Here is a 12,202-nt window from a genome sequence, read left to right as displayed (position 1 = left end):
CTTCTAGGTGGATTCTCCGGCGTGGGAACTACCGAGGGAGCGATGCTCATCATAATCTCCCCCTTGTCAGGGATGTGTTAGATATGCTGGTGGACGGACAGGTAAATATGTACCTACACTTGCTTGTTTCAAATTGAGTTGTGTTGCGCATACTCACTTTTATGTTATTATTTGGTAGTTCATCTGGACGCCATACAGCGACGAGTTGCTAGCTCAGCTGCCCGATATTTGCTCAGTCGACCGACTGCTTTGGATCACCTCCGCCCCGATGATCTTCTTCGATATGGTTGAGTATCATGCCACAGAGCATGTGCTTCGCCAGTTTCACCGTCCCCAGCCTATACCGGGGGAGCCTGGATGGGTGGCTACACACTATCAGCGGAACGACCGTGCCAGGGTGGACGATATATATATGGGATGGCTAGAGCAGCAGGTCCATATTTGGGAGGAGCGAGGTCACCGTATTCTGCCACCACCTACATTTACCCAGGAGGCCACTATTCATCTGTATACGTCATGGTACCGCCGTCATCGGGAACCCCATTCATGTACTTGGCGAGCGCTACAAACCATACTCCGGGAGGCACGAGGCACTGGTATGTTTTTGTGGCTTATTAATATCTTATAATTGTGATATAGCGTTATTTAATTAATATTTTAAATGTTTCACAGGCTATTGGGCATCATCACCCCTACCAGTTGGGACAGGAGATGCAGCAGCATGCCGACAATGCTGCACTCGTTGACTATGGCCGGCGGGTGGCACAGTTGGCGCGTCGGACCCTGTTTCAGGCGAGAGATGCCACGAGGTTGGACCACGAGGCTCAGTATGCGGCGCCAGAGGACTACCATCGGGGTAGGGGTGTCCCACGAGACAGGGGTAGGGCACGAGGGAGGGGTGCCCCATGAGGCAGGGGTGCCCCACGGGGTCGCGGGGGTCGTGGGTGGCGGCGAAGAGGTGGTCCCCAGCAAGGGGGCTATGAGGCACCTGTTGGCCCACCTGTTGAGGGACATGATGGGGATTTTGGAGATGAGGCTCTTGGAGATGATCAGTCGGGTTATGGACCTCAGGTAGATGAGCCTTCCAGCAGCATGCCGTCGTACAGCCTTCAGTTATCTCTGCCAGCATCGCAGGTCACCCCGTCAGGAGCATTATCGATCACGGGTACATTCGACGGGGATATAGACCAGTACTTTGCATGCCCATATATCGCAGCTAAGGATCGGCCCACCCGGGACGTGGATGGCGGGCGCAGGTTGAGTTATGCCTCATCCCCGGCGGTTGATGCGGATCTACCACAGGCGCAGGTATGTTTTTATTAATTTAAAATTTCAATTTGTTTTCTTTTCCTTAATGAGCTGACATTAATTAATTTTTAACTTTCTTATGAAGGTTTCGTCCCAGCCCATCTTTGAGGCCACTACATGCTTTGATGAGGACACCACGGATGCATATACTCAGGCGGCCGACGAGACCACGGTGAGAAAATGTTTTTTGACTCAACACGTACAATACAAATATACTTTTTCACATGCTAAGATTACTACTTGTTTTGTAGGTTGCTGACGGCCCGACGACCTATTCTTCTGATCCTGCCAGCTGTGGTGTCGATGCTGCTGCACATCCTCACATAAAGAGGCGGCTTGATGACGATGATCTAGATAGTGTACCCGGGCGACAGGGGATGCGACTTAGGCCAGCAGCAGCACTGAAGCACACAGGCTACGGGACTCACTGATTTACTTATGTTTTTACTTTGTGTAAATAGTGCATTATGTAAATAATGGTAACAATTATCTTTTAACAACAATTTTATTTTAATTGCATTTGAACAGCAATTTTACTTAAACAGTACAACACAAACACAAACCTTGCAAACCTAACACAAAAACAAACAATAGAACTAAAACCATCACTGCACAAAGGAAACATAAAGAAAGCACTTTTTTCACATGGTTTTCATCTTTTTCAGAACGACAAGACAACTCCATAAAATGTAGTACTATACCACGCTTTAAGTATTAAATTTTTCTGCAAGAAAGCAGCTTTTTTCACATGGTTTTCATCTTTTTCAGAACGACAAAGCAATTCCATAAAACGTGGTACTATACCACGCTTTAAGTATTAAATTTTGCTGCAAGAAAGCAGCTTTTTTCACATGGTTTTTATCTTTTTCAGAACGACAAGACAACTCCATAAAACGTATTACTATACCACGCTTTAAGTATTAAATTTTTCTGCAAGAAAGCAGCTTTTTTCACATGGTTTTCATCTTTTTTCAGAACGACAAGACAACTCCATAAAACGCAGTACTATACCACGCTTTAAGTATTAAATTTTTCTGCAATAAAGCAGCTTTTTCACATGGATTTCATCTTTTTCAGAACGACAAGACAACTCCATAAAATGCAGTATTATACCACGCTTTAAGTATTAAATTTTTCTGCAATAAAGCAGCTTTTTTCACATGGTTTTCATCTTTTTCAGAACGAAAAGGTAACTCCATAAAACGTAGTACTATACCACACTTTATGTATTTTGTCTCGCCTATAAATAACGGGCTCATTGTAGTTATTTTGTGTGCTCAAAAATTACTAAAAGCAAATATTTCATTAAAAGTAAGGTTTTTTTACTAAAAGCAAATATTTCATTAAATGGCTCAACCTCTTCGTCCATCAAAGTGCAACTGTGGAAAAGAATGCTCGATGCAAAATTGTTGGGACGGTGGTGAAGTTGGACGCCGCTACTGGCACTGTATGAACCAGTTTTACAAGGTTCCCGGCGAACCTATTTGTGATTTTGAGGAATGGGTTGATGAACCATGTTGTCAGGAATGATACAGAGAACAACTGCAGTATCTTCATAATGTGTGTTTACGCCAACGGGAACAAGAAAGAGAAAGCAATAGATTGTGGAACATAATTTTATTTGATATATATTGCAACACACACAAGTACAAACACGTATTACAAAAAACAATACCAAAACAAAAGACTAGGGGTATCCTTGATGACGAACTTGCACTAGGAGCCGGATTACCACCGCCACGCACACCACCTGAAGGACATTTACAACGGTCGTGTCCTGTTTGCGAGCATATGCCACATTTACGTGCATAAACGGTGTCACCAACATCCATTTGGTTCCGTATACGCGTTCTCTTTTGCACTTGCAGCTTGCGCAAATAGTCCTTGTTACATACCATCTTAAAAGGTTCCGGCGGCCAATAATGCTCAGCACCTAATGGCTGCAACTTCCCACTATACGTGTCTACGTATGCAGCAACACTGTATTGCCTATCAGTATAGTTTGTTGCCCCATATCCAACTTGTTGAAAGCACTTCAATGCATGTGCGCACGGCATGTGGTAGATGGTCCATTTCCCACATGAACATAACCTTCTATTTGCATTCACCGTCTGTAGATTATTCCCACGGTGTCCATGGATAGCGGTCTTAACTTCAAAAACACCCCGTTCATGATCGTACTGAAGAAATGAATGCCACTGTGCTCGCCTCTTGGACCTTTCAAATCTACCCATGGGTATTGGCATAAATTGAACACCCCTGTCCATCAATGCCGATGCAGCTACATGCCTTTTAACAAACCTCTCCGCACTCTGTTTGAATGTCACGCGGACCATGGTAGTGACAGGCAGTCCACGGGCAGACTTCAACAAACCGTTGAATAACTCTGACACGTTTGTAGTGAGGGCTACCCATCGTCTGCCGCCATCAGCATGCAATATCCACATGTGAAGTTCATGTCGCATCAACCAAGTATAGGCACGTGGATCTATCTGCCGGATCGCTTCCATGCGCCTCGTGAATTTGCACTGCTGGTGCTCAGTTGCAGCCATCCACATTAAGTCATGCAAGGCCTTGTCAGGATATTTCTTCTGGAAATTGGCCTTCAGGTGCCTCACACAATAACGGTGGTATGCATATGGTTCCTGCCATTCAGGCAAGTGACGTACAGAACTTAAAATACCACCATGCTGATCAGATATTAGACAAATACCTGAACGCTGTTTGACAACGTGCTGCTTCAAGTGGTTCAAAAAAAGCATCCACGTCTCTTCGCTTTCGTTGGCACATATGGCAAAAGCTAGTGAAAATATTTGTCCGTTGGCATCAACTGCAACTGCAATCAAAAGCTTAATATCATACTTTCCATAGACATGAGTACCGGCTATGGAAATTACAGGACGACAATGCACAAAACCATCAATTGCTGCTTTAAATGACCAGAACACATAGTTGAAAATATATTCGGGTCTGTCCGGACTCCGCTCACGCCTCCATTCAACAACAGTCCCGGGGTTAAAGTGTTGCAGTGCGGCCATGTACCTGGGAAGATTTGAAAAAGACTTATCCCAGTCACCATAAATAAGTTCAAAGGCACGTTTGCGACTGAGATATGCCTTTCTTTTGGTTATAGTACAACCATACTCCTGGTGGACGGCTGTAATACACTCTTTAATCTTAAACCTAATGGACACTTCCAAATATGAAATCAAGACAAGAGAAATCAAGTCCACATCCAAGTTGAAGTGATTCTCATTGAATGTGTCCATTTCACATCTGTGCTCGCTAATAAATTTACCCACTTTCCACAAACCTGATTTCTTCTTGCTGGCACGCAACATCCAGTGACAACCCATAAAGTCTCTACGGCATACAGCCTTGTATACCTCCGTAGTTGACTCACTTACCGTCATCTCACGACACTCTCTTATACTGTAGATTTTTACAGCCCAAATTAGGCGAGCTTTATCGGGGAAATACATGCCCTTTGTCAGAACAGCTGGTCTAGACTCATCCCACATCGCTGACCGAATTTCGTCATCATCCCTTGTGAGGGCATCCACGTTCGGCATACTTGGCAAATTATCAAGGTAGGGAATATTCCGCTCATGAAATGGCATGTGGGACTCGTACACTCTTTGTCTAGCGGGAGGTGGAGGAACATGCTCCTCGTCAGCTCAGGTTCAACATTCACTTCCTCCTCATCATCACCCTCATCATGGAAGGGTGTGTCATCCCCAGACTCATCCGCATTGTTGTCATAATCACTATCATCTTCCTGACTCTGCGCATCAGCCAAATCACGAGTCAATACGTCGTCTATGGGCAACTGTGTGAGGTCAGGAACATCAAGAAGCTCGTTTTCACTGCACAAAAAGAACAAAATGATAAGTTTCCCAACTACATAAATACTTTAGATATAGCTATATCACTTTACTTACAAGTCGTACTGTCTTGACGTTTCATGATGGATATTTTCTTGTTGGTAATGACTCCCGGATGGACCACCGTGCTCCAATACTCCAGAACTACGCATATTCCAACTAGGGACGGGGTCATAACTTGTAAAATTCATATCCGGACGGTACCCCCTATGAAAAATATAAGTGTTAATACAAATCCAATTAAAACATAAAATAAACATCGCTAAAGCGTAGTAAAATTGAAGTTTACCAGTCGTCTTATGGATTATATAAAGTCGAAAAATTATTTTGTGGTTGCTCATTCGCCGGTGGTGACAAGTTTAAATCAAGGCAAGCTCTTTCATCAGCAATCTGTCCGGCAAAAACTGCTCCAGAATAACCACCCGATGACTGGGGGTTATCCCTACTATGCACGCCCTCATTATTGGGAACGTCTTCCACCTTGACGTACATTTTCAATAATTTTATTACAATAAATTCCCTGTATTCATCCGGAATCCGCAAAAAATCTCTATGAGTTTCATCATCCTCGATGTTAAACTCAGAATAATAAGCAAACCACTGCGGCACTGAATACGGAAACCTACCGGTTACTTTAAGGTTAATCGAACGCTTCCTCACAGTTATTTTTTTACATAACAATGAAACCAATTTATCATACTCCATAGTAAGCGGCAATTTAACATGACACCGTGGAGGTGAGCTATACCTCACAGAGTTATTCTCCAGCACAACCTCACCCCCCCAATATAATGAAACCCTTATTTTTGGCTCTTTAGACATTGCAAAAAAATGATTGATAAGAAGAAGAGAGAAGTATGAACGGAAGTTTGAAGTTTGTATTGAATGAATTTTCATAAAATTGAAACGCCTTTAAATAAGGCAAGTCCGAGCTTGGGGTGCAGAATTTTTTTATGTAAAACGCAGTACAATACCACGTTTTATGTATTTGAATTATTGTTATGTCAGTTAATTATTGGTGGGGCCAAATTAATAAGTGAAACGCAGTACTATACTGCGTTTAAGTAATTCGCAGTATTGTACTGCGAATTCCTTAAAAAAAATAATTTTTTAATAATACGCAGTACTATACTGCAAATTACTTTAACGGCTAAATTTCCGTTAAAGTAATTCGCAGTATAGTACTGCGTTTTAGATATTTATGTAACTTTTTTTTTTAGTAGTAAAAACGTGTTTTGTGCCAAAAAAGGCATTAGAAAAGTTTCGGACTCCTAAAGAAATTCCAGTTTTTATGGTGTAGTTTAAGAAAAAGAAACGACAGAATCGTTGTCAGAAGAATTGGAAAACAGCGGAGCAATTATGAGCCTCATCATGTGCATGCAATCCTAATTAAGCAAGCATATGATTGCCACTTTTACAAGGATGGTTTTCAGGAAAAAGACACAATAACATTCAAAAACCTACTGGAATTTGATGTAGACATAGACGAATAAGAAAAATTTGGTCAAAAGCTTTCGAAGATTTCATTTTCAGTGGTCCAAGTTAGAGACAAATTTGAAAGCCAAATGCAAAGACAATTGTATTTCAATTGGTTAGTACAAGAAGTGGGGCGGCTGTGAATTATTTTGGAAACACGGTATGAGAGTTCAAGTGAAAAACGCAGGCTTGAGAAGAATATTTTGTAATCACTTAATAGTGCCAAATGCAATAAACAAAAGCACCTCTTTCCATGAAACCAAAGTAGTACATACGATTTGTTTTTAGACGATATGTTTTCTACTCTGAGATGTTGATCCAAATTTTATTTCTATGTGCAACACATCTTTAGAGATGCCAACATTGTTTTATTTTCTCGTGTATATATATGACTGTTCTGTTAATGATTCTTCAAATCAGGCATTGGAGAGAAGAGTCACATTTTGTAACAACTAGTAAATATATAACATTGTCTTCAGAAGCAAAAAAGAATTTATTATTATTATATTTATAACCCCCGGCCAGTTACTGCACACATTTAGATATTCTTGCATATAACAAAAGTTTGGTGACATAAAAATATATTCACCCCTCAAGACTGGAACAATAACGTACGTATAAATTAGGACGTGCTAAAATCCTGCAGATCTAGAAACATGAGCAAAATAAACACAAAGCAAGAAATGTTCATTGAAATGAATGTAGTAGTTCATGAAAAGTTACTCCACAAAGCAAGAAAATTAACTTATCAGTCTGTCACGGCCCAAAATTCTAACCTGTAGTGCTGGTGCCTATCGTGATATTAGGCAAGCCGATATTTCCAAAATATTTCCAACAATTACCATAAAATGAATCAAAATAGTTTTAAATAACAAAAGCTTTCATAAACGGGGTAAAAACCCAAAACACAAATGCAGAAAATTCACAAATCGGATTGTCACTGAGCTCATGAGCATCTATTCATCACCAGTCTAGAAGAGTAATGTCTATGGAAGTTTGGATCTAAATACAATCAAAAGGAATGATACGGAAGGATAAACAAGGACTGCGAATGCCGGGCAGCTACCTTGTAGTCTCCAAAGATCAGCTGTGCACGATATCAACACCCACCGTGTCCAGAAATACCTGGATCTGCACACGAAGTACAACCAACTCAGTAGTAACAAGACTAAATAAAGAACTGAAGATACTGACGAGCTACACAGTTATAGTTCATTTTCAGTAGTCTCAACAAAAGAAAGTAGGCATGCTTTCAATTCCGGCAATTTAAGTCAAATTAGTTTATACAAGCCATGTTTTAGTAAAACTGGATATAACATCTCCCAGAAGTTCAAACAGTGCTATATGACAGTTATGTGCAACAACAATGAAAGCAAATACAGCCTCGCAGGGCAACATTCACTCAGAATTTCTCAATAGCTCATCACACGGCACTCATCCCTCAACACTCACAATAGGTACATGCGCTCATTAGGGGTGTACAGACTCCAGAGGAGCTCCTACAGCCCAAGCGCTATATCCGCACGGACAACTAACGTGCTCCACTGACAACTCCCGTGACTATAGTATCATATCAGGATCTGCACGGACAACTCATGCGCTACAGTATAAATATCTGGATCCGCACGGACAACTCACATGCTATGGTATTAATATATATCAAAATCAAGCCCTCGACCTCACTCATTCATCAATCTCTCTAGTCTCACGGGCTCTCAATAATCATGGAAATCAGCCTAGAACAGAAATGATATAACGTATCAACAAGGAATAACAAAGACTGAGGTAAGATATGCAAGTAAGACTACGACTGAGTACAAGTAGCAATTAGCAAGTAATTGAACAGGTATCACGGCCTCTGTGGGTCTCTACAGTACTAACACATAGCCTAAACATGATTTCTAACATGATTTACAATCAAATTTCTATAACACATGGAGAGCATATAGCTAACAACAAGTTATTCAACTTTACAGTTCCACGGAATGGACCAAGTCACAATTCCCATGGTGCACGCTCACACGCCCGTCACCTTCAAAACAATCACATAACACATAATTCGGGGTTTCATACCTTCAAAACCAGATTTAGAATTGTTACTTACCTCAATCCGAGCCAAAAACTCTACTTTGATACGCCTTTGCCTCGCAAATTAGCCTCCAAATGCCTCGAATCTAGCTACAAGCAGTACAATACAATCAATACGGACTAAAGGAAATAATTCTACAAGAAATTACGAAGTTATAGTTCAAAATCTGAAATCGTCCCCCGAGCCCACGTCTCGAAATCCGACAAAAGTCACAAAACCCGAAAGCCCATTCAATTACAAGTCTAGTCATACCAAATTCATCAAAATCCAATCCCAAATCACCATTCAAATCCCCAAAATCAACTCTCCAAATCCCTAGCCTCAAACCCCAAATTACACCTCAAAAACACACCAACTAGGTGGGAAGATCAATGGGGAATCAAACATATTGAATAAAAATGAACACAAGGAACTTACCTCAAGAATCCCCTCGAAAATCCTCTAAAAGATCTCCAAAATTCGAGCTCAAAATGTTAGAAATGGTAAAAATCTTGCAACCCTCGCTTATTTAGTTTCTGCCCAGGCTATCCGCACCTGCGGCTTCGCGGGTGCGACCAAGACACCCGCTTTTGTGAAGGGTTCCGCTCCTGCGAACCAAAATCCCGCTCCTGCGAGGAAAAATCCGCTTCTGCGAAGCCCAGCCCACAGTCCACTCCGCTTCTGCAGTCCTACAGCCGCATCTGCGGTCACGCAGGTGCAGCGACTGCTCACAGTTCACCAAATCCGCATCTACGCTGCCCTATCCACACTTGCGAGCTCGCACCTGCGATGCCCACTCCGCCAGGTGCGATTACACTAGTAGAACCCAAGCTTCAACAATCCTTCAACTTCAAACCTCGATCCGTTAACTACCTGAAATCAACCCGAGGCCCCTAGGACCTCAAACAAACATGCCAACAAGTCCTAAAACACGACACGAACATAGTAGAATCCTCAAAACACCTCAAACAACATCAAAAACATGAATCGCACATAGATTCAAACCTAATGAACTTTGAAATTTTTAAATTCTACAAACAACACTGAAACCTATCAAATCACGTCTGATTGACCTTAAATTTTACAAACAAGTACAAATGACACCACGAACCTACTCCAACTTTCGGAAATCCAATCCGACCCCGATATCAAAAAGTCCACTTCTGGTCAAACTTTCCAAAATCCAACTTTCGACATTTCAAGCCAAATTCTACTATGGACCTCCAAATCACAATTCAGACACGCTCCTAAGTTCAAAATCACCCAACGGAGCTAACAGAACCATCAAAATTCAATTCCAGGGTTTTTTACATATAAGCCAACATCCGGTTAACTTTTCCAACTTAAGCTTTCAATTATGAGACTAAGTGTCTCAATTCACTCTGAAACCTCTCCGGACCCGAACCAACCAACCCGGGTAAGTCAAATAACAATTGTAAAGCACATAAAGAGTAGAAAAATAGGGGAACGGGGCAACAACTCTCGAAACGACCGGCCGGGTCATTACATCCTCCCCCTCTTAACCAAACGTTCGTCATCGAACGGGTCTAGAAACATACCTAGAGCCACAAATAGGTGTGGATATCTGCTCCGTATCTCCCACTCGGTCTCCCAAGTAGCCTCCTCAACCGGTTGACCTCTCCACTACACCTTCACTAAAGATATATCCTTTGACCTCAACTTTTGAACCTGCCGATCCAAAATGGCTACCGGCTCCACATCATAAGTCATATCACCATCCAACCGAACCGTGCTGAAATCCAAAACATGAGACAGATCACCGATATACTTTCGGAGCATAGAAACATGAAATACTGGATGCACACTCGACAAACTAGGTGACAAGGCAAGCTTGTAAGCCACCTCCCCAATCCTCTGAAGCACCTCAAACAGACCAATAAACTGAGGGCTAAACTTCCCCTTCTTGCCGAACCTCATAACACCCTTCATGGGTGAAAACTTCAGCAGAACCTTCTCCCTAACCATGTAAGACACATCACGGACCTTCCTGTCGGCATAGCTCTTCTGTCTAGACTGCGTCGTACGGAGCCGCTTCTGAATCAATTTAACCTTGTCCAATGCATCCTGAACCAAGTCTGTACCCAATAGCCTAGCCTCACCCGGCTCAAACCAACCCGCCGAAGACCTACACCATCTCCCATACGATATCTCATACGGAGCCATCTGAATGCTCGGCTGATAGTTGTTGTTATAAGCAAACTTTGCAAGTAGCAGAAACTGGTCCCATGAACCCCCGAAATTAATGACACAAGAGCGTAGCATGTCCTCTAATATCTGAATAGTGCGCTCGGACTGTCCGTCCGTCTGAGGGTGAAATGTTATACTCAACTCAACCTGCGTGCCCAACTCTCACTGCACGGCTCTCAGAAAGTGCGATGTAAACTACGTGCCTTGATCTAAAATGATGGACACTGGCACACCGTGAAGGCGAACAATCTCTCGGATGTAAATCTCAGCCAACCGATCTGAAGAATAAGTAGTAAAAACTGGAATGAAGTGCGCGGACTTGGTCAGCCGATCCATAATCACCCAAATAGCATCGAACTTCCTCGAAGTCTGTGGGAGCCAAACTACGAAATTCATGGTGATCCGCTCCCACTTCCACTTTAGAATCTCTATCCTCTGAAGCAAGCCACCAGGTCTCTGATGCTCATATTTTACCTGCTGACAGTTAAGACACCGAGCTACAAACCCCACTATATCTTTCTTCATTCTCCCCCCTAATAATGTTGCCTCAGGTCTTGGTACATCTTCGCGGCACCCGGATGAATGGAATACCGCGAGTTGTGGGCCTCCTCTAGAATCAACTCCCGTAGCCCATCTACATTGGGCACACATATCCGACCCTGCATCCTCAACACCCCATCATCTCCAATAGTAGCATCTCTGGCATCACCGTGCTGAACCTTGTCCTTGAGGACAAGCAAATGAGGATCATCATACTGGCGCTCTCTGATGCGATCAAGTAAGGAAGACCGAGAAACCACACACGCTAGAACCCGACGGGGCTACGAAATATCTAATTTCACGAACTGGCTGGCCAAGGCCTGAACATCAACTGCAAGAGGTCTCTCACCAACAGGAATGAATACAAGGCTACCCATACTCACTGCCTTCCTACTCAAGGCATCGGCCACCACATTGGCCTTCCCCGGATGATATAGAATAGTAATATCATAGTCCTTTAGAAGCTCCAACCATCTCCGCTGCCTAAAATTTAGATCATTCTGTTTGAACAAATGCTGGAGGCTCCGATGATCTGTAAATACCTTACAAGACACACCATAGTGATAGTGCCTCCAAATCTTCAATGCATGAACAATGGCAGCCAACTCCATATCATGAACAGTGTAGTTCTTCTCATGAGGATTGAACTGGCGCGAAGTATAGGCAACCACTCTACCCTCCTGCATCAAAGCACACCCAATGTCGATCTGAGAAACAT

Source organism: Nicotiana attenuata, chromosome 12, assembly GCF_001879085.1.
Source record: "Nicotiana attenuata strain UT chromosome 12, NIATTr2, whole genome shotgun sequence".
Classification (NCBI taxonomy): Eukaryota; Viridiplantae; Streptophyta; class Magnoliopsida; order Solanales; family Solanaceae; genus Nicotiana; species Nicotiana attenuata.
Note: the sequence above shows the minus strand (reverse complement) of the source record.